The sequence below is a fragment of the Lontra canadensis genome, unplaced genomic scaffold, assembly GCF_010015895.1.
Source record: "Lontra canadensis isolate GAN:19392208 unplaced genomic scaffold, GSC_riverotter_1.0 scaffold1, whole genome shotgun sequence".
NCBI classification, from domain to species: Eukaryota; Metazoa; Chordata; class Mammalia; order Carnivora; family Mustelidae; genus Lontra; species Lontra canadensis.
In genome coordinates this window covers 95703057-95728012 of record NW_022630995.1, presented here as the reverse complement: position 1 = coordinate 95728012, position 24956 = coordinate 95703057, and the positions used below count along the sequence as shown (strand labels likewise).

The 24956-nt window shown below is 35.1% G+C and overlaps 1 pseudogene; it reads right to left on the bottom strand.

Annotated features, from left to right (window-relative positions):
- Nucleotides 1-18744, bottom strand: part of LOC116867270 — a 31049-nt pseudogene extending 12305 nt beyond the window's left edge.
- Between the last annotated feature and the right edge of the window lie 6212 nt (nucleotides 18745-24956).

The window sequence follows — 24956 nt, the reverse complement described above, 5'->3', positions numbered from 1 at the left end:
CCGTTGCATCTCCACTTCCTCATATCAGGGAGATCATATGATAGTTGTCTTTCTCCGATTGACTTATTTCGCTAAGCATGATAACCTCTAGTTCCATCCACATCCTCGCAAATGGCAAGATTTCATTTCTTTTGATGGCTGCATAGTATTCCATTGTGTATATATGCCACATCTTTATCCATTCATCTGTTGATGGACATCTAGGTTCTTTCCATAGTTTGGCTATTGTAGACTTTGCTGCTATAAACATTCAGGTGCACGTGCCCCTTTGAATCACTACGTTTGTATCTTTAGGGTAAATACCCAGTAGTGCAATTGCTGGGTCATAGGTAGTTCTATTTTCAACATTTTGAAGAACCTCCATGCTGTTTTCCAGAGTGGTTGCACCAGCTTGCATTCCCAAGGCATCACACTTTCTGGTTTCAACATATGTTATACAGCCACAGTAATCAAAACAGTGTAGTACTGGCAAAAAGACCAAAGGACAGAAAGCCCAGAAATAAAATCATGCATATACCATTGACTGAACTTGGATAAGACTACCAAGAACCAGCAAGGCGGACAGAACAGTCTTTTCAACAAATGGTGTTGGGAAACTGGATATCCATATGCAAAAGAATGAAACTGGACCCTTAACTAACACCAAATACCCACACACATTTACAAAACTCAAAACGGATTAAAGACTTCAATATAAGACTTGAACACTTCAATATAAGACTAGCAGAAAACATAAAAGAAAAGCTTCATGACATTGGTCTTAGCAATGATTTCATGGACACAACACCAAAAATGCAAAAACATATGATCCAATAATTCCAGTTCTGGGTACTTACCCAAACAAATTGAAATCAGGATGTCAAAGAGATACTAACATTCCCGTGTTCATTATAGCACTATTCACAATCGCCAAGATGTGGAAACAACCTAAATGTCTATCAGAAAATAAATGGATAAAGAAAATGTAGTACCTATATACACTAGACTGCTATTACATCTTTTAAAAATAGGTAATTCTGTAATATGCAACAATTTGGATGAAACTTAAAGACATTGTGCTAGTAAAAAAGCTAATAAAACCAGCTACCAATTCCACTTACGTAATGTATTTACAATAGTCAAATTCATTGAATCAAAGAATGGAATGGTGGTTGCCAGGGCTGAAGAAGCAAAAAATGGAGAGTTACTAATCAACAGGCATATAATTTCAGTTAAGCAAGCTAAATACAGATCTGTTATACAACATTGTACTAGTAGTCAACAATAATGTATTACACACTTAAAGATTTGTTAAGAGGTAAAACTCATAATTAAGTTTTCACCATAATAATAAAATAATTTTTAAAAAATGATTCTTGAAAACATTAGAGAATATGAAGACTGTGCTAAATCCCTATCTATAAAAAATATTAGTCAAATTATAATAATAAAAACATTTAAAATATTTTGCAATACCACTATTCTTATAATCTGATGTGAATGATATTACTGAAGCATGTAAATGATTTGTTCAAGTTGTTTCATCTGTCATTTTTCTATTTACAAGGAGAATTGAAGAATGTATTAGTTATTGTATGGACATATAATATCAGGCTTCTGTGCTCCATTTATAACCTATGTCTAAACAAATTCTTCTCAAAATATCTATTCCTCCTGAAATATACTGTCTTTTAAATGAGGCTAATAATAACCACTTCACTGGGAAATTTTTATCATTAAACATGACAGCAGTCACACAGTACTTGAATAATTCCTAACACAAAATAGGCATATAAAGAATGATATTGATTCCACTTTTCAAAAACAACATACTTTGACTACAATACTGCCTAGTTTATGGTCCATATAACATTTTTTGTAAATTTCCCCAAATTCCTACAACTTCTTAGTTAAGGTTTTACTTTGGGGTGTTTCCCTTTTACCCCTGAGTTTTATTTAATTTTTAATCAACTTTATTGAGGTATGATTTATATAAAATAAAAGGTTTCCATTTTAAGTGTACATTTTGATGCATTTTGGCAAACAAGAACAGCCATGTAGCCACCACCACAGTCAAGATATGAACATTAACTAGGAATGGAATTGTGGATCCCACAGTAACTATATATTTAACTTTACATGAGATTGTCAAATTGATTTCCAAGTGATTATATCATGTTATTCACCAGCAATGTATGAGAGTTCTGTGTGCTTTTCATCTTTGCTAACACTTTGTACTGTTGGTCTTTTTATTTAGACATTCTAATAGGTGTAGAGTGCTATCTCTTTGTGGTTTTATTTTTGTATTTTCCTGTTGATTATTCATGTTGAGCATCTTTTCATGTGTTCATTGGTCATTCATATATCTTCTCCTTTTTTGAAGTGTCTGTTAAACTCTTTTTCCAACCTTTTAAAGGGGGGTGCCTGGGTGGCTCAGTGGGTTAAGCCTCTGCCTTCAGCTAAGGTAAAGATCTCAGGGTCGATCGCAGGGTCCTGGAATCGAGCCCCACACTGGGCTCTCTGCTCAGTGGGAAGCCTGCTTCCCCCTCTCTCTGCCTGCCTCTTGCCTACTTGTGATTTCTCTCTTTGTCAAATAAATAAATAAAATCTTAAAAAAAAAAAAACCCTTAACGTTTTAAAATGATCTGATTCCTTCTTAATATCTAGGACAAGACTGATGAAAGCATCTTCTTTTATGGTGGTTCCAGTGTAAAAAGCTCCTGAGTCAAATTTAAGATTAAATATCTGAGGTGACTGATGGAACAGTGGGGTAAAGAACAAGAGCACAAAGAAAATATTGAGAATTGAATACAAAGAAAAGCTTTAGGCAGAAAACACAACCTAGTTGGTGGTCAGGAGCATCGGGAAGGAATTAGACTTTAAAAATTGGCTAAGGAGAAATTTCAGAACAAAGACTGAACTGTGAGTGTAAGGTAAAGTTCTTCTATGAGATACTGAGGGTTTTTGAGAAATCAAAGAAGCTTAAAAAAGTCAAAGAAGATGGGACAGATATGAAATTATCACCTTCATAACCTTCCATCTTGTTGTTGTTTTAGGTTCAGTACTTTTAATATGCCAAGTTGACACTGACTCTTTGTTCTGAGAAATCAGCCTCTAGTTAACAGAGCAGGAGATGGAGTTCAGGAGATATGACATTTTCTCTGTGATATGTTTATAATTAACAGCTGTAATCTTGCCAAAATGCTTCATCTTTTTGCATCTCAATTTCCCCCAGCAATTATATATAGAGACTTTGAATTACAGAAGGCATATCCTTAATCTTTTATACAAGTAAGAGCAAACAAGCAACAAAACAATCTGTGTTGATACCAATGAGCCCCAGAAATCTTCACAGAAACTTACACGAATGCTAAAGATTATTCATAGTTGTGTTAGATGTGGGGCCTCACCACAGAAACTGTGTGAAACAGTTTCTTTATAAAAATTTAATAATATGTGTGAAGTGAAAGATTCAATCTTTAAGAATCTCATCCAAACATGCCTGTCTTTGGCACTGCCACATCAGGAAAACAGAGGTGTAATCACAATGCACTAGCTTCCTGATTCCTTTTTTTTTTTTTTTCCTACTACATCTTTGGATCCTATTCCTATTAGCCTTCCTTAGGGGGGAAAAAAAATTTACAATGACTTAGGGAATGTGGAGGAGATATCCTTAGAGCCCATTTGCACATGTCTCTCAGCTGCCTTGAAGAAATATATCAACATTCACCTCTGAAGAAATGGTTTTCATAGGGTCTCTTTTTCAACAAGTGCATAGAATGCTCACTCTGGATTCTGCAGCAGCAAGCAAGGCTTGTCTTGGTTTCATATCACATTATTTTCCTTTTAGAGCAAACATGCTAGTACCATTGGCTGGCAGAAGAGAAAGCAAGATCTCTACAATTTATTTCTCTTGATATTTTCACTTATATTGTGTCTGCAGTGAATTTTTATACCATAGATGTTTCGTTACAGATTAGGGAGAAAGGAAAGACCTAAATTACTATCATTTCTATATGAAGTAGACAACAAAAAAATGTATCTTAAAACTTAAGGTTAAAAAAGCATTTGCTTGTTCAATAAAAAAATAAACTGAAATAAAATGAAATAAAATAAAAATAAAAAATAAATTGAAATGTAATGATAACATTAAAAATTAAAAAACATAAATGAATTAATTTTGCTACAGCTGTCTTCAAATTTAATCAACTTCACCCTATATAAAAAGAATAAAGAGCTATCATAGGCAATTTAGAAACGAGAAAACCCCAAAAGTTAACAAGGAAATGAAGAGGCTCAATCTCGCTATTAATCAGAGATATACAAATTAAAACCACAGAGAAATTTCAGTCTACACCCTAAAGACTAGCAAAAATTATAAAGCAATAGAAAGCCACACGTTGATGAGAATGTGATGATATCCGAAGAGTGGACACTGTTCATAGAAACTGTCGGCCACCCTGAGGAACAGGGCGCTGGCAGTATTTGGTGGAATTAAGGATTTACCTGGGTATGAAGCCCACCGAAATTTCAGCAGCTATATAAATGGAAAAATATGACAATGTTCATTAGAGTGTTGCTGGTGGTGATAAGAAGTGAAGGCTACTGGCATATCCTTCCTTGGGTAAGTGTTGGATAGATACAGTATGGTGAACATTACAGAGTATTAGGCAATAGTTAAAAGGAACACACCAGATAGAGTCTTGGTGGGGGTGGGAGGACAGGGCCAGGTGGGGCAGGGGATGTGCAAAGAAAAATGATAGCAATAGCACAATACCATGTATGTGAATTCTTTTAAAAAAAAAATGTACACATTGGGATGCCTGGGTGGCCTTGTCGGTTAAGTGTCTGCTTTCAGCTCAGGTCATGATCTCAGAGTCCTGGGATGGAGCCTCATGTCTGGCTCCCTGCTCAGTGGAGAGTCGGCTTCTCCCTCTCCCTTTCCCTCTGCCTCTCTCCTCTGTTCATGTTCTCTCTCTCTCTCTCTCAGATAAATAAAAAATTGTTTAAAAAAAGATGTAAATGTTAACAATATACATTTAAATGAATCCATATGTTCAAAAGGATAGATGCTAAATATACTAAAATGATTGCTCAAAAGAAACAGGTATGTAAATGGGAATTAAAAATATAAACCAATCAACAAAGAGAGAGAGAGGATTTATAGGAACAACGCTAGTAGATAATTTAAGATTAAAAAAAAGATAATCAAAAAAAAGAGAGACAAAGTGTCCTTATTAGGAAAGTACCAAAATAATTAACTACTGCTTCATTTTGGTCTCTGTACTCTTCTGTGAGAGTAATAGTCTTCTAGAACACAGATAAACTAGAAATACCTGTTGTAGGGAGAGAAACAAGCTTTCTCTGATGTATGAAAACAGAGAATGGAAGAGTCTGGAACATTACTACTCCTAGGATTCTTCTTGCTATACTTGCGATGACCAACAGACAGGAAGAAAAGCCGTGGTGATAGCTGAATTAATCTACTTTTAAACTAGACCCCATATGTGACAAACTTACAAGGAGTATGGCTAGCCTAGAGCATGTAGTACATATAATACATTTATGTTAGTCCTCGCAAAGGATAGCACCCCCAATATCTTAACAACATGCCAATTCTCTGGATCTATCATTAGAAATATATTTTGAAAACTAAGAAGACTTACTCTTACCTGTTTCTTTTAAAAAGTAGAAAACAGATCTCTGGAAATCTTCAAGAAAAATAATATTAATTAAACTTAACCTTAGAGAGTACAGAGATGAGTTTGGGTTTGGGGAAGAAATGGAAATGTTTCAAAATTTCTGTCCTCTATAAAGAATAACCTATCCTTTTATTTAAGAACAGCCTGATGAATTTCAGTTGTCTAACAAAGACAGAAAGTTTGAAAGCAGCATGCCAGCTCCTACATTTTAAGGGGTGTTAACAGCTGCTGTGGCGGAAATTGGGATTTCATGATTAAGTAGTTTGATAAACTATGGGTTAAACAAAGTTTCATGTTTCATAAACCACAGGACTTGGTGAAGCCTATACTATTCCAGATGTATAGAGCCCAGCATTTCCTAATCTCGTCAAACTGTGGGCACTGCTCATTATCAAGAACTGTGGGAGATTAGTGTTCTTTGATACATACTTCAAGAAATGCTACCCTAGATCAGGTGTGATCATATCCAATTGATCAGTAAAATCACCTAGATAAGATAGATAAATAGACAGACAGACAGATACATAGACATTGAAATAGGCTGCAGGTACCGTTCATACTGACAGACTCAGAATTTCTGATGGAAATGAGGAGAGTGGCATAGGGATCCCAGAAATTTGTGTTTTTAATAAATTCCAGTTAATTTTGTTAATTAACTTAAGTACCACACACAGTAAAGACTCAGGTACACGGGGTATTCCAAAAGTCTTTGTGAAGTTTTAAGCTTTAATAAGCTCAGAAGTATAACACTACACATACAAAAAAAAAAAAAAAACCTGTTCAAAATGTTATTTAAACTCATTACACGTTGTTATGTTCTTATTAAGATTTAACATAACCACTGTCTTGTACTTTATACTGTTGTAGCCAATTTTCAAACTTTGTAAACACAGACACACACATTACACGGACTCTATTTGTAATCCTAGCCTTAATATCATTCAAAGAATGAGGTGTTAAAACATGTACAACAGTTCTGATGTGATCTCACTAGAGTCTAAGGGAGAAAGATCAGGTTACTGGACAAGGAAAAAGACTTTCTCTACCAGAATATATGGCATGAGAAAAGTTAAAATTAAAAATCTACTTTTTATTATTGTTTATGTGATCTTTTACTTCAGCAATCTGTTATTGTATCTGAATACAGTAATATTAGATGTTAACGATGAATATTGTGAGGAATAAAAGTGCCCAAGTTGCTTTCTAAATTATCAAAGTAAATTTACATTGATGTAATTGTGATGCATGTTATACTTTTAAGAAAAGTGGTAATCTGTGAACTAATTGATTATAATTTCTATGTTAACAAGATATTCAATTAACAAAAATATCTAATCCCCATTCATTATAGGTCAGTGGGAAATTACAATTTTAATTTAAATAAACTTCCAGGAAGAAATATGTATGGAGAGTTATTTAGGCTCTTTAAACATGGTAATAAAACAATTTTAAATAATTAAACTTTCAAATTATGCTTTTTATAAGTTTATAGCATTTATATTTCTCATGTTATAAAATTGCATTTTAATTTTTAATTTTAATTTTAACTTTGGAACTCTGTATGAATCATATATATATATATAACTCATGTAAATGGCAGTATGGGTACACAGTTTAAAGCCATTTACTATTCATTCATTCAGTGAGACATCGTTATTCAAACAAATGTTTATTGAGTGCCAACTCTATAGCTGGTACTATTTAAAACAGAGTTTATTAACTAAAGAAACAGGTAAAGTCTATGTCCTTATGCTGTTTATATTCTACTTTGGGGGAGCCACATGATAAACAGATAAATAATTGAAACATCCTATATGTTAGATACTGATGAGTAAAATGGAGAACACTAAAGCAGGGAAGGGGAATAGAAAATTTCAGAGGGAGGAGCAGGGAAAATTTCCCATCCCATATAAGGTACTTAAGGAACACTTTCTTGTTAAGTGACATTGGAACAGAGGCATGAGGGAAGATAGGAAGAACATTACATCATTAGCAAGAAAGGACAGTTCAAAACAGAGGAAACAGTAAGCAAAGGTCCATAGGGATTGTGCTTGGCAGAAGGAAGGAACTCCAAGGAGCCAACATTGCTAGAACAGTAAGGAATGGAGAGAAGTGCTGGAGACCCACAGGAGGGTTATGAGCAGTGGCATGACTGATTTATAGTTTAAAAGGAGAGGCTATTGCAGTAATCTCAGTACAAGATGGCAGGCACATGAACCAGTATGGTAATGATGGCAGTGGTCAGAAGTGATGGAACAAGATATGTACTAGACTGGATTTAGGCTATGAAAGAAAATAAAAACAAACAAACAAACAAACAAACAAAAACTAGAAGATGATTTGAGGCCTAAGTAATTGAAAAAAGAGATCTGTCATTAATAGAAACAGGCAAAATCACTAGAGGAATTAGATGTAGGGAAGTGGAGGTGAGAAATCAGGAGTTCAGTTTAAATCTGAAATACTTAAGAAACTTTGACATTGATTTGTAATGTATGCCACTGAATATCAAGTTTCCAGTTTAGAGTAAAGGGCATTGATAAAGATATAAGATTGGGCATTGTCAGCAAAATTGGAATTGTAATAGATTACCTTGGGAGTTACTATATATAAAAAAGGGAAGGCCATCAGAGGCACCCCAATGTTAGAGTCTGGGGAAAGAGGTGAAACCCTCCAAGATGTTTGGAATGTTTCTGGTGGCCAGTGTAACAGATGAGAACGAAGAGGTGGAGACACTCATACACTCCATGTATATGGATTTCTTAATGTCTTCCTCTAACACGTGACTGAGATACCAATATTAATTATAAAATAATAATGTGATTCAAATTTTTCCAAAATTCAAAGGAACATATAAAAATACAATTACATCATTCTCTCTATTTGATGGACAAGGAAATAACTGAAAAATAAAGAAGTTAACATGAATGACTTTTTAAAAAATCCAGATTAGTTCATGAACTCAATTTTGGTTTCTGTCAGCTTTACCTCCTATACCTTCTATGTGTGAAGAACAGTAGTATTTGATGTTCATCATGAGTATTCTCTGGTACTCAAGAGAACTGAAGAGGTGCCGTAAATTATCAAAGCAAATTTACATTCACTATAATTGCAACATGCATTATACTTTTATGAAAAGTAGCAATTCATGAATGGTATAATTGTAACTTTCACATTAATAAGACAGTCACTTAACAAAAATGCCCATTCTTCGATTATTATAGGTAAGTCATAAATTAATATTCTCAGTTAAATAAACTTACAATAATACATGTAGAAAGGTAGTTGAGTAAAACTGTTTAGTAACAAAAATTGTAGAGACGATTTTTTTTAAAAAGACCTCACTACATCTTTACAATACACATGCATGATTGCCTTCTTGTGTTATCATTGACAGGTAATGAATGGAATGTATCAAACAGAGATACTTAGAGATTAAAACATATTTCAATCCAGAGTATATGGATTAAGTATCTACCTATAAGGAGGGACTTGAAAAGCATCAAAATCTGTAGCGGATGCAAGTATAATAGAAAGAGGAGGAATTTAGAAAGACCTGCATTTGCTGGAGACTTATAAGCTGTGCTTCCATAGACAGGTGGGTTTACCTATCAGAGGCCTTACCTGTAAAAGTAAGGTCAGCCTCTCTGTCCGAGCTGTTGTAGGGCTATAGGAGACCACTCATTCATTTATTTATTTATTAATAAATATGTTTAAGTACTGTTAGACCCTGGTGGTAATAAGAGGATGAGACAGTCATGTGAGAGAGTGATTTTCTGTGATTTTCTGTGTGTGTGTAGATATGGTTAACTAGACAATGAAGCCCAAGATATTTGAGCTGAAATAGTAGTTGGCACATATTATGTACTCAAAGCATTTGTATTTCATCTTCACAAATGCCCCCATTAATCACCATGTTTAGCTATTTTTCACAAATAGCTAAATATGGTGATTTAAAAAAATCTCGTTCCATTTTGGCATGAAGACCTGGTTTCAGAAAAGTCTCATTAAAATTCAGATGAGAAAATACTGTGAAGGGGCAAGTGAAGGGAGGAACCAACAGTTTCAAGAAGCACTATTAAATTTTTTTAAATTCAAACACAGAAATTTAATTTTTAAAAAATCAAGGCAATTTGCACAGGTGTATACATGAATGCGAACTAAATATAAATATATAATAAGGTAAAATTGAATAAAGTAGGTATAATGTTGATGCAACAGGCTTACCCTAATGTTCTCACAGTGAAAACCTGAAAGGTGATGGGAAAGGCCCTCATTTTTATTTATTTTTTATTATATTATGTCACCATACAGTGCATCATTAGTTTTTGATGTCGTGTTCCATGATTCATTGTTTGTGTATAACACCCAGTGCTCCATGCAATCCATGCCCTCCTTAATACCCATCACTAGGCTAACCCATCCCCCCCACCCCTACCACTCTAAAACCCTCAGTTTGTTTCTCGGAGTCCATAGTCTCTCAAGGTTTGTCTCCCCCTCCGATTTCCCCCCTTTATTGTTCCCTTCCTTCTCCCAATATCCTTCATGTTATTCCTTATGTTCCACAAATAAGTTGAACCATATGATAATTGACTTTCTCAGTTTGACTTATTTCACTTAGCATAATGTCCTCCAGTCCCATCCATGTTGATGCAAAAGTTGGGTGTTCATCCTTTCTGATGGCTGAGTAATATTCCATTGTACATATGGACCACATCTTCTTAATCCATTTGTCTGTTGAAGGGCTTCTCTGCTCTTTCCACAGTTTGGCTGTTGTGGACACTGCTTCTATGAACATTGGGGTGCATATGGCCCTTCTTTTCACTACATCATGAATTTCTCAAACCCAAAACCCAAAAAAACAAATAAGTCAAAAAATGGGCAGAAGACCTGAACAGACACTTCTCAAAAAAAGATACATGAATGGCTAACAGACACATGGAAAAAAAGGTAGTCATCACTAGCCATCAGGGAAATTCAAATCCAGGCACTATTACTTTTAATGCTCAAAACAACTTACTGAGGTTGATACTGTTAATACTCCCATTGTAGAATTGAGCAAGATGTAGTCCAAAGAACTTAAATGAATTATCTAAAGTCACATAGCTAAAATGTAATGAAGGTGAAGTTTGAGCATGGATCTAACTCCAGAGTCTTTTCTTTGCCAACAGTATCACCAGACACAGAGTTACCGTGCACAAATGATTTTTAAAATTTGGGCCCCTTAACAATATGAGATTCTTCCAATGCCCTCGGAAGGGTCCTTAACAATATGGGTAAAGAATGTCATCCATACAAAAAATTTAAGATTGATCACTGCACAAGAAAATTTCACACATCTGAAAACTTACTGCTTACTCATGAAAGAAATTTGATAGAAGATTTCTCAAATGTAACAAGAATCTTGAACATTTACATAAGATTACCAATAAGAAGAAGTGAAGTAGAAACTTTTCTGAACTGTCAGTAATAAAAGATTTGATCCATTGTACCAAAAAAAGGGAAAAATTACCTTTCCTTTTTCTGTATAGAAATTTATACTACAGTATTGCTGTAACATATGAAGAAGCAATCAAAATATACGTTGCTGAATGTGGAGGGAAAAGAAATTCTCGTGTGACAATCAATTAAAATAATTGTTATTTTTCTAGCTTTTGTAGTGTTTGCCATATTTGTCACCTTTTGAAATCTTAAAATTTGTTAGACTTTTGCTCATTTTAAATAAATGTTTCCCTTTGTACTTAATTTGTATTATTTTTGCAAAAGAAGTCCCCCTAGGTTGTATAAACTTCCAGCCCTACAAAACCTGGACTTACCACATCCACAGTTTCCTGACAGAGAATAGGTCCACAGTGAAAGAGCCCAGGGAATGGCCAGGTATGTGGGAGATCACAAGCCTGAGAGGAGCTACGAAATAAACAATTTCTATAAGCCAGAGAAGAGTAGGAAGGGAAAAAAAAAAAAAAAAGCCACTTTGGGAGGAAACACCTACCAAGAGAAAATGGCTCAGTAACCAAATGCAAAAAAAAACTATACTGCACAATCTTTTTTATGGTACAGTGTCTATTCCATGGTCTTCACTGTTTTGGCCATGTTCCAGAAACCTTAAGTACCTCCTGTTTAGCTAGGAGAACACTCCATTTGTATACTTTTCAGGAAACTTGTTTAGACTAACTTGAATATTTAATTTGGCGCTGATCACAGAGAATCTAAGAATATGAAAGAATCTTAGGAATGCTAGAGACCTGGCTTCATTTGACAAAGAAGAAACCTGACTTTTTCAACATCACAAAGATCATTGGAAATGAAGTTTCAATCAATCAATCAAGTTATTAAATAAAACTGAATATCTATTCTGTCTTTGATAGAATGAACCAGTCTCATATGCTTAACATTTATAGTTAAAATATAGCATTTAGGGCCACTAATAATCACAAACATGAGATATATATTTGCATTTTATATTGTAAATACAGGATCTATAGCATATAGCCAGTTATTTCAGAGAAATGAAATGAAAATGCCATAAAATCCTAAGTAAGAAAATTGTATTAAATATCAATATAAGAATATTTTATCATGCTTGAGAGAATTCCAGGATGTTGATGTACTCAGTAATTGTTAACATTAATATTAACAGGAAAAGTGAAAAATATTTTTATTACTGCCTATAAAAATCACAAAATTAAAAAATGATAGAGTTGAACAATCTATTACTTATTCGTATTTTCTAGTTTTTAAAATGTTATACTTCTTTTTAAAATCAAATTATTTTTAAGTAAATGTTAACTAGATTCTATATATCTGAGTCCTCAGAAATATGAGATAAATAAGATAAGGATCTTGGCAGTGAGGAAGTCAAAGGCAACAAGATTACTTTGTAAATTGCCTCTGTCCTTAGAACAATCCAAATTAGTTTTGTCTTTAGCTGGACTCATGAGAGCAATGTTCCATCAAGTTAATCCCTCAAAAACCAAACTTCAAAACTCTAAAGAGATTTGTTCTTTCCTAATCTAAATTAAAACACTGAATGGGACAGATTAAAACACAAAGAGGTCACGAAAATTTCAAAATTATTCCATTTCCCACCACCTTCTCTCCCCTACCCCCATCCCACTCCACTCCCCAAAAAAATCTTAAAAATGAGTCCAGAGGACATTAGCCTTCTAGTAATATCACAGCTGTCTAAAAGCTGAGGGGGGAACTCAGAGCAGGATTATGGTTTCTTGCCTTTCTGTTGTTGCTGTGTTTCAGGCTGTTCATTTGGGGGTTTTTGAAAACTGACGAAAGAATGGGCAGCTGGATGGACAGACAGACGATTGCTTGAAGCCAGATTATGAGTAGCTTAAGTAGTAATCTTTTAAGTGTATTGCCAAACATACCACAAAGAGGTCTGAACTAGCTCTTGACTGAAAAAAGCTGAGAAGATGTGGTAACGGCACACCTCAAACTGTTTTTCTGATTGCCTGAGACTTTAAAATGTTACTTTCATCTAGCTAAAAGGTGCATAAAGTATAGTAAGTTTTGGAGCTCTCCTTTATTGAATGTGTCCCCGTTGTTTTGTTCAACTGTCACTTGAATTACTTGAATTTTTTTGTCATAATGGAAAAATATTACCACCACAATTCAAGTTGTGTCAACATAAAAAATAGAATAATCCGCTGGAATTATAATAAAAAACTATTTCAGCTCTTATTTTTCCTGCTTTACAAACCATACAATGAACAAACTTGTAAGTGTGTAAACTATTCCAATTAGGCATACTAGCTTATGCCATTAAGATTTCAGGGCAAGAAATCTTGAACAAAATAAATTTCAGTTCAAAACCAGACTAACAAGAATTTCCATATGAACATCAAAACATCAGTAGAGCAAAACAAAAACCTTTCCCAAAATCTCATTCAGGACATAGACATGACCATTATTTGTATTGGTATAAAAATAGAAACAGCAACTGAAAATAGATGTTTAGATGTTTGAAAGCATAAAAAATGCTCATGTATATTTCTTCTGACAGATGGGCAAAATACATGAAATTATTTACATAACGTACTCTCTTTATTCCTTCCATTGCATTTTTTTTTTCTACACTTAGGGGGCTGAGGAGAACATTGCAAAAATCAAACTTGAAAGTACTTAATACATATTTATTGTAAAGAATTCAAATGCAAATGCATGCATTGAAAAACAATGGTCCCACTCTACCCCCACCCCATTCCCCAAATGTTGACATACATCCTTTTTATTTTTTGTGCTTATACAATATATATGCAATTAGATAATGCATATGTAATTAAACACATATACAACCTTTCAAGTATTTTTAAACTAACTCAAGAAATTATAAGAAAGCCACAACACCAGAGAGACTAAATATATTTTGGTTTAAAATAAAACCATTTTGCGGGTGCTTGGGTGGCTCAGTGGGTTAAAGCCTCTGCCTTCGGCTCAGGTCATGATCTCAGGGTCTAGGGATCAAGCCCCGCATCCGTCTCTCTGCTCAACGGGGAGCCTGCTTCCTCCTCTCTCTGCCTGCCTCTCTGCCTACTTGTGATCTCTGTCTGTCAAATAAATAAATAAAATCTTTAAAAAAAATAAAAATAAAAAATAAAATAATAAAACTATTTTTGTTAGCTCCAATGCAATCTATAAAACTGTATACAAGTGTACAATTCTACATTCTTCTAGATAATTTTTGTGGAAATGAGATTAGAATACCTTGCCCAGTAAAAGCAATCATAGTAAAAACCATGGAAACCACTAAATCAGAAAATATTAAGAGAATCAAGGAAGATCAAGTATCTAAGTAACCCTATCCATTAAAAACTCAAATAAACTAATATTGTAAATTTTCAGAAACAATGCCAGAAATACCCCTATTTGCAGTGTGTCACATAAGCACATTATTAATTCTGGAATATATTTTCCTGATTTCTTTCTTTTATTTCTTGTTTTAAAAATGTCTCTCCTTTAAGATCTTAGAACACTCTAATGTGAAACAAGTTCCTCAAATATTGATGCTTTGTGAACAACAGTGTTTTGTCTAATGTTACAAGTCCTAAACTATTTGTGGTTTTGTCTCTATTTATACCCAAATCCTGAGTGTGGCACATATTAACAATTGTCCTATTATTTGTTATGTATCATCGATGAGGCAACTGCAGTAGCTGGGTTTCCCAGTGTCTTTGAGTGATTTAGATTGGATTTATACTGTATTGGTCGCTAAGTGCTAATTGCTGGAACTCGTCATCATCGTGTGGTTGTGTGTGGTTGTATGATTCACTGAGATCCTAAATGCCTTACAGCCAGTAGTGTGCTGGTAAATGGTTAACGACCAGCTTCCTGGAATGGGTAGAAACCCAGCCCTGATTTGTAGCATTTGACAGTTTCCATGGAGTAAATGCTCCTACCACGGCCGATTTCCAGATAACTGAAGAAGTCCCTCACTTCAGAGTCAGGAAGACCTACGCAAAACCAGCTCCTGGGATCCTCCTCTAACATGCCACACAACTTCATAGCAATCTTGGAAATATAACTTTGAAATTCAGTGACATCCCAACTTTTCATTCCAAATGACCATGCTCACGAAGGAAAGTTCAAGGCACCCCAGTCATCACTCTTCCTCTCTTTTTCCCCATCATATCTATTCCTTCTCTGAAAAATGGAGTCTAATTCTCCACTAAGCTTTTGGTATTAAAGCTCTTCTCTTGAACCCATGAGAGTGAAGACTCAAATCTTCCCTCTCCACTTTGCGCATCTTAACAATGCCACGGTCTGAAAAAATAAAATAAAAAGGAAAGGAAAAGACAACTTCCATGGTTATTCTTTAGGTCCAGAGAAGTAACCGCTTCTATTTCCTAGCATCCAAAATAAAGTAAAAAAGAAGGTGAATAACTGTAACTCTTCCCTAGCATCCAAAATAAAGTAAAAAAGAAGGTGAATAACTGTAACTCTTCCCTAAGTTACATTTTAACATGCAAGGTTGTGCAGATTTCAGAACCTCCTATGAAAGCTCTTTCATACCTTCTTATGTCTAGGGTCACCACGAATGGTTCCACAGGGGAAGTGCAAATCCAAGTGCCTGGCACAGGGAGGGGATGGACAAGCATTGCTGAATAAGTAAATGAATATTTATCTCCTCTCTCAATTTTGTGATACCTTTTTTTGGACAGTGCCCTGGAAGAAAAGAGCCATAATATAGCTGCATCTCCATAATGTATCCTCAGTTATTCTACATATATGTCCTACAAAGGCTACTGATGGAAGGGAATACTACAGAAGCATTTCTGAATTTGGCAGTGGAAGAATTAAGTTGCTAAATTGCAGCTATGGGAAAATGCCATATTCTTAAAATTGTCCAAAATCAAAATCATTGCCATCTCTATTGTCACAATTGCTCCAAACTTCCTGGCCCAGATTTACTGAAGATAACCTGCCTATGTTACAGGAGGCCAGGTGAGCATCTGAAAAATGGTAATAAATGAAAGCACCTGGCTCAGAATCGCACCCTACAAATACTTTTTCTTAAAATAGCTTTCTACCTTCCCAATACTTCTCTTTCCTTTTTTCTCTTCACTGACACTATAATCACATGTTACCACTGAAATAATCTCTATCGGGAACCTTGCTTCAAGTGGGAAGACAGGCAATAAACAGCTTCATATTTTCATGTGTTTTGATAAATACAGATCTGCTCTTCCTTGAGCTGATGTGGACAATAAGGATATTTTTGAGGAGGGGGATATTTCATCATCCCGTTTGCTTTATTAACAGTGCACAAAAATGGGGCGCCTTGTGGCTCATTCAGTTAAGCTTCTACCTTCAACTCAGATCACGATCCTTGGAGCCTAGGATCTATCGAGTCCCACATCAGGCTCCCTGTTCAGTGGGGAGCCTGCCTCTCCCCCAACTTATGCTCTCTCTCTCTCAAATAAAATCTTTTTAAAAATTCACAAAAGGATTCCAAGTTGTATTCTTTTATTTTGTAAGCAGCATTATAATTATTTTCTACCACTTTCTTTGGAAATATCATGATTTCACCTATAAGTTAATGGTATCTGATTAGCTAATCTTACCTTTAGCTCAAAAATTAATATGACAAATACATGCTAAAGAAGTTTTTCTGAATTAATGAATAAAGAATGAATGAATGGATATTGTAAGATCAAATCATTATTCTGGAATCTAAATGCATTTTGATGCCCAATCTATTTTGAAAACTGTTCTCTTCAGAACACATCTCACTGCCATCTTGGAAATTGACCATATTTTTTATTTTAAAGATTTCATTTTTTTATTTATGAGAGAGGGAGAGAGAGAGAGAGAGTGGGGCAGGAGAAGAAGGAGAAGGACAAGCAGACTCTGTGCTGAGCTGGGAGCCTGACACGGGGCTCAATCTCACCACCCTGAGATCATGACCTGCATGGAAACCAAAAGTCGGATGTTTAATCAACTGAGCCGCCCAGGCGCCCTGGATATCGACTACCTGTGATATAATTTCATTCAACTCTGCATATTACTAAGGACCAAAAAATATAATGCTGTTTATCAACTGCCAGACCAAATCTTCATGAACTCTGTGGTTATAGCTGTTGCTATAGTAGGATCAAAATCTGTTACCCTAATGAGCTTTCCCAAGTAAATTTTCAAAGCTGTGGTTAAATTTGTTTTTATCACTGTGCCTTATTTTAACTCAGTAACTTCCTTCAGAATTAAAAGTTTCAAACATATTAGAGAAGGCAGCAGCTCCTCTGTTGCTCCTATTATTGTTTGCCAAAACCCCAAATAGCCTGTAGAGGTCCTTCCAAACCTACAACTGCAAACAAAAACATCTCATCTTTATTAAGAAGCAAAGGGATCCTTAACAATTTACCAGGATAGAGAAAACTACAGCCTTCCCAGATAACGGCTGTATTTCAAAAATCTCCCTTTCTATTGGTTCCAGGAATTAGTTTCTCAATTTAAAAAAGACAAACGCAGCTAAAGTCAATCTAGTTTTCAAGTGTTTGGTCATAGATGAATCTATGGTAGTACCTTCAAGATTCCTTCCTTCCCTCCTCTCTTCACTAGATACTTACTGACCAGCTGTCATATCCAGCAATTAAAAAAAATCAATATCTAGGACAGATAAAATTCTATTTATTAATTTGAAATAACATTTTGTTGTGTTCAAAAATAATACTAACCACAAAAACCTAGATTCTTCAGTAGCAAACACTTAGTCAGTGTCCACTATTGAGCCTCTTGGTTTTTGTCTTCAATGTTACATGACTTTGACTGTATTGGTGCTCACAGAAAACTGGTTTGTTTGCCATCCAACCTGCGTGCAAAATCCTCAGTGGAGCAATAGTGGAGTTTAAGTCACTTTGCTCAACTAGTGTCGGCTATTCCTGATGACAAAAGTGCCAGCAGGGTGGGGCAAGATTACAGTCGGATTAATAAGAAGTTTAAACCTCTACTTCCCCCATATTAATATAATGCAGCAGTTTCTCTTTCCACAGGGTACAATTAATAATCATTTCTCATTCAAGCAGCTGAGACACAACACTACCATTAGGCAGTGTTTCTGCAACAGCTGAGTCATCCCTTTCAGTTTGGTGTCAATTAGGCTAATTAGTGGTTAGCAGCTCAGACTGCCCTTCAATCATTTGGAAATAGCTCTCCACACAAGTGTCAGGCACTCGCTGTCAGATTTTCTCACATACTGATGATATATGTTCTTGGCTGCTCAGACAGAAGAAGCTACAGGCTAAAAAGACAGAATTCCATTGGCCACAATGCTTGTCTGTCCACTGTCACAAAACAGAGCTTTTGTTGGCTACTCACCAGCCCTGTGGTTTCTTGTCAGCCACAGCAGTGCGGGCACAATTTATTGGCCGATGATACAAACTGATTCCTGGTATCTTTTCATCTCACCAGCTAGGTGGTCGGGGTGTGCTTCCCCCGGAGGGCATATGTACCTGTGAAAACACTCTTTCTTTTGGCTCTGGTTCTCAACCCGGGCAAAGGGGATTAGAAACCTGGCTTTTAATTGTGCTTGCCTTTTTCTTTTGCGAGTGGCAATCATTCTGTAGCACCTTTTGTGATATAAAAATGAACAGTGGATTAAAGCATATTTTTGATTCCTCACCAACCATTCTAGTCAGTCAGGCACCTCTCTTAAGCCTGTGGGTGTGCTTACAGGGTAGCTCAGTTCTGGCAGCAGGCAAACGTGGAGCACTTTCAAAGCAAGCCTGGTTTCTACTCCTCAAGAAGATATTGCGAACACGTATACAGAGATAATTCAAAGAATTACTTAGCATTGTTTATTTAGTTATCAAAGAAAATCTTGGAAGTTTTGGCAGATCGATTTCCTTCGTGAGATTTTAATAGCCATAATACATCCTCAAAGAGCCCACGTAAATTGTACAGAAACATAAATGAGGTTGTTCTATAAATGAAATCTTTGTTTGAAAAAGATCTTTTTAAAATTAAGGTGGTGTTATGACTTTTAAAAAATGTGATGTATACTGACATATCTTTTAGTATACTTCACATGAAAAATTTTTAAGTAATCCACATAGATATTCTATCCTGATAGTTTAGATGTTTAACAAAAGTTACCTTATTCTATTAAATTAGTTATGCTATCCATCTTTTGATTCTAAGAAATTGAATTCTAGTAATAACATTATATATGTATATACTTTTGAATATGGTAATTCAAAGATTTCCAAGAGTCAATATAAAATTAGAGACTATGTCAGTTAAATATTTATAATGACATAATAAAATAAGTAATGAAACTTATGCCAGATTTTATGTAAAAAATCTTCCAAATACATCACTGGCATGACGAGTATACGGATGGTTTAAGCTTCTCTGTGCTGCAAGTTAAGTATAATCTATACTTTCACTTTATAAATGATATATTTTTATTCTATACATGCTTAGAGCCTACATAATATGTAAAACATGTTTTTATATCATATACTGCCCAGTTATATATGAAGTTTTTAAATATAACTTTAAATTCACACTACAGGAACAGATTTTTAAAAAAAGAATTTAAAGCACTCAGATATTTTAAAATGTGGCATCAATTATAGCCATAGGGAAATGCAATCAGCAAACCTGATCAATGAAACGATCCATCTGGCTAAACATTGACTCAGCAAATTAAATAATACAATAATTTGAATCATGATACAATGTTGAAATATTTTTAAAAATGTATTTGGGTTAATTTTCATTTTTAAATTAATTATCTGAAGACATAAATATTGCATATTTTTATATTAGCATTATAAATACTTTAAAATATTTAAATATTAGTGGTCTGTAAGGTGAACTCATATAAAATAGGTATAGGCAGAATAGGTTTAGAATTGAACAGGTAGTGGCAGATGGAAATATCTTTGTATATATAGCAAGTTATGGATCAGAAACTTAAAAGTTTTCTTTTCATTTGCCTACTTATTGACTAATGCTAAGACTCAATTTTAGATTTATTTTTTTCCCCTTAAATATAAAATGAGCTTTGGTGAAATGTTTCTGAAGCAGTAAAAATTATATAAAAATCATAGAGCCTGCAGTATCTGAAACAAATTTTTAAAATACACCATATACAGAAAGCAAATTTACTTCTAAAACATGGATATTAAGGAGAAAAAATAATTTTTAGTATTCTGCTTTGTAACAAATTATAAAGCTCCAACATTTTCTCTTTCACAGTGTTTCAGTAACAGGCAATGAATGCTCCCAAACCGAAAATTTCACCAACAAAAACAATCCAAAAATAGTATAATATTGAAAAACATAGTCTCTTTTTGATACTTGAAAGATAATCTTTTCCACATTAAGTCTTTTAATTACTTGTTAAGAAAATAAGTTTATACCAATAATATCGCAATGTACCATAATAAACATCACTGTGAAAAATGACAGTCTAAAATGCATATTATCAAAATAGTTTTCAAAATATAAATCAATGAGAGCAAACAATGAAATAACATCAAAATCTGAGAGAAGAGACAGAATAAAATAGAAAAGTTACAATTTACAAATAAGACCAGGAATTTCAGTCACAGAAAGAGCAATACGTAAGTAAATATATATATATAATAAAGAATAGGAATTTTTGTGGATTAAAAACAAAATCAACCTAGTTCTTTTTTTCAACCATCCATCTATTTCTTCTGTATGAAAGGATGTAATCTGCACTGTCCAATATGGTAGCCTCTAGCCACAGTGGCTACTGAGCATTTCCAAAATGTAACCCAAAATGAGATGTGCCTTAAGTGCAAAATACACACTGGATTTCAGAGACGTTTTATATTGATTACATGTTGAAATGATAATATGTTAGATATATTGTGTTAAATAGTATATAAGTGGGGGCACCTGGGTGGTTCAGTCAGTTAAGTGTCTGAGTCTTGATTTTGGCTGGGTCATGATCTCAGTGTTGTAAGATTGAGCCCCATGTCAGGCTCCACTCTGGGCATGGAGCCTGCTCAAAATTCTCTCTCACATTCTCCCTCTGCTCCTCCCCTGCACTCTCTCATACACACACACACACACACACACACACACACGTACGTATATATGTATGTGTGTATATATATATATATATATATAATTTATGTCGTTTTTTACCTTTTTAAAATATAGCCACCAGAAAATGCAAAATTATATCTCTTGTATTATATTTCTAATGAGCAGCACTTGTACAGACTAAATATACATGGCACAAAGTAATCAGTGACTTCGATCAAAATTCTGATATGATTTCTTTTTTTTCTGAAGTGCCTAAGAGATACACTAAGCAAACTAGTTTGTCTATTTTGACCAACATGACCAAAATTAGCGAAAAGAGAAAGAAACATGAAGTAAGCCTGAATGCAGGGGAAAAAAAATAAAGCTTGAAAATTTTATAAAAATAGATATGATGCGGGTGTCTGGGTGGCTCAGTGGGTTAAAGCCTCTGCCTTCAGCTCAGGTCATGGTCCTAGGGTCCTGGGATTGAGCCTCGCATTGCATTGGGATTTCTGCTCAGCAGGGAGCCTGCTTCCTCCTTTTTCTCTGCCTGTCTCTCTGCCTACTTGTGATCTTTGTCTGTCAAATAAATAAATAAAATCTAAAAAAAAAAAAGATATGATGCTAAGTGAAATAAGTCAAAGAGAGGCAAATACCACATTTCACTCCGATTATCCTATTATCTACTGATCAAATCATTCAAATCAGGTCAATCTGATTCTTCCAACTAGGGAATACCTCTCATTCCTGTAACCCTCTCATATATATTGGTCATGTATTATTCTAAGAACCTGCTAGAATATGCAATTCAAAAGCAAAAGAGTGATAATGTACACTAGGCTTCTCCATAGAAAATATCTCCACAAAACCTAGAATTCTAACTACATATTAATTATTTTATTTTATTTTAAGATTTTATTTACTTGACAGAGAGAGATCACAAGTAGGCAGAGAGGCAGGCAGAGAGAGAGGAGGAAGCAGGCTCCCTTCCGAGCAGAGAGCCCGATGCGGGACTCAATCCCAGGAATCTGAGATCATGACCTGAGCCAAAGGCAAAGGCTTAACCCACTGAGCCACCCAGGTGCCCCATATTAATTATTTTAAAATGCAATTCATGCTTTCCATCAACAGTCAGTAGAACAGTTGTTTTATTGGCAAGTATTTGAGTATAATTGCATCAATATAGATATTCGAAAGCTGAGGATTTTAATCAATCAACCAGCTGTCTTGTATAATCATAGTCAACAGAGTGGCCATATCCAAAGGATAGACTGAAACTGACTTCGATATTAAATAACATGGGAAAAGAAATGGCAACTAGAACTGAAAAATCTCACAGGTACATCAGAAATGAAACAAAGTTATACTGCCTATACTAGCCTTCCATTTTACAGCTTGCCTCCTTCTCTCACACTGTTTCCAGTAGATTTGTCACTTAAAGTTCTGTTCACATGGAATTTGATGAAATCCCCAGCAGACCACAAGATTGGTAAACCTGTTCTAACTGCTCTTACAATATCATGGAACAGAGCTTGAATTACCAACCCACCAGAGAATGCTAATGCAATTATGAGTGTTTACTTACACCATGTGTTTCTCACTGAGCCTCCCCCGCTGTGTCAGGATAAACCAAAGGGAGCTAATGTTTTATAGATGGTAAGACTCTGTTTGTTTTCAGTAGGGCTAAGTCTCCCAAAGCACTCAGACACACTAATTAAAGTAAACTGCAGAGGCCCATAATAAAATATATGTGTTTGGAGACTGTGAGATGAACCCTACTGGCTTATTAAAAGTCAAAAGAAAAATATACATTATTTATGACTTCAAAGGGACACATTGTGAGCTCCAGTTTATTTAAAGGATTAACAAAGCAGTGGTTATTGGTGACCATCTGAACGGTTCTTCTTTCACAGTTCATTAGTTCTGTCATATATGTGAGAAGTCATCATTTGGGTTCAAATCAAATATTATTAATCAAATAAATTACAGAGGGTACACCAACATTATTAAATGGAATCTTTGTGAAAATAGCTGCTAATAAATCTGGTACTTACTTTTCAACAGTTGCCTAGTTGCAACAATGTGATTTAGGTTTTCAAAATGTGTTATAAGTATTAAATAATCTAATCTTCATAAATTTGGCCATCCCAGGAGTAGGAAGCTGGGGAATGAACTTCCTAAGTCTATTTTTTGAAATGCTAAATTTAAAAGCTTCTCTAAGCCTTCACAATTCTGGAGCAATGATGCTTCTAAGCTTTTTTTTTTTTTTTCCTTAAAAAGATGCTCTGTAGATCTATCTTATACCATTTCAGAAACTATCACATGATGATTCTGTAAACAAAATTAAACAAAAGGACTATCATTAAAAGGACCCACATCTTCTTTAAAATTCATGCTCTTTTGAGCAGTGGCAAGCAAGTGATGTGGGTGTAACTCCACCATGTATGTGTAAATTCTTACAGGTGCCTTTAGTTTTATCTCTTTGGCCAAAACCACGCTCTGCTCTTTGGCCCATCTTAACTCTCTGAGCTTCACTGAATCAAGGTGTGCTTATTTCAGGATTGGGTTGAAAGTATTTCCAAATACAATAAAGGTCCTCCATTGTCAAATTAAATTCTAGTTGAAAAGCTATAGAATAGCTACATTTCTGTAGCACTTACCATGAGTAGTTTTGTTATTGCTGCCATTTGATAGATAAGAACATTGAGATTTGGGCACCTGGGTGGCTCAGTGGGTTAAAGCCTCTGCCTTCGGCTCAGGTCATGATCTCAGGGTCCTGGGATCGAGCCCCACATCGGGCTCTCTGCTCACCAGGGAACCTGCTTCCTCCTCTCTCTCTGCCGGCCTCTCTGCCGACTTGTGATCTCTGTCTATCAAATAAATAAATAAAATCTTAAAAAAAAAAAAAAAAGAACATTGAGATTTAAAGAGACATGGGGTTCTGTCATCACACTACTAGTAAGCAGTACAGTCTTGATTTTTTTTTTAATATTTTATTTATTTATTTGAGGGAGAGAGAGTGTGAGTGAGAGAAGGAGCAGGGGAAGGGATGAGGGAGAGGGAGAAACAGACCCCCACTGAGCAGGGAGCCCAACGTGGGGTTTGTTTCAGAGACTCTCCCATGAATTGAAGGCAGCAGACACTTAACCAATTGAGCCACCCAGGTGCCCCAGTAAAGCCTTGATTTTTTTTTAATTTTTAAAAATTTTTTTTAATTTTTATTAACATATAATGTATTATTAGCCCCAGGCATGCAGGTCTGTGAATCGCCAGGTTTACATACTTTACAGCACTCACCACAGCACATACCTTCCCCAATGTCCATAACCCAACCACCATCTCCCTACCCCCTTCCCCCCAGCAACACTCCATTTGTTTTGTGAGATTAAGAGTCTCTTACGGTTTGTCTCCCTCCCAATCCAATCTTGTTTCATTTTTTTCCTCTCCTACCCCCCGAACCCCCCATGTTGCCTCTCAAATTCTTCATATCAGGGAGATCATATGATAATTGTCTTTCTCTGATTGACTTATTTTGCTCAGCATAATACCCTCTGGTTCCATCCATGTCGTTGCAAAAGGCAAGATTTCATTTCTTTTGATGGCTGCATAGTATTCCATTGTATATACATACCACCTCTTTATCCATTCATCTGTTGATGGACATCTAGGTTCTTTTCATAGTTTGGCTATTGTGGACATTGCTGCTATAAACATTCGGGTGCACGTGCCCCTTCGGATTACTACACTTGTACCTTTAGGGTAAAT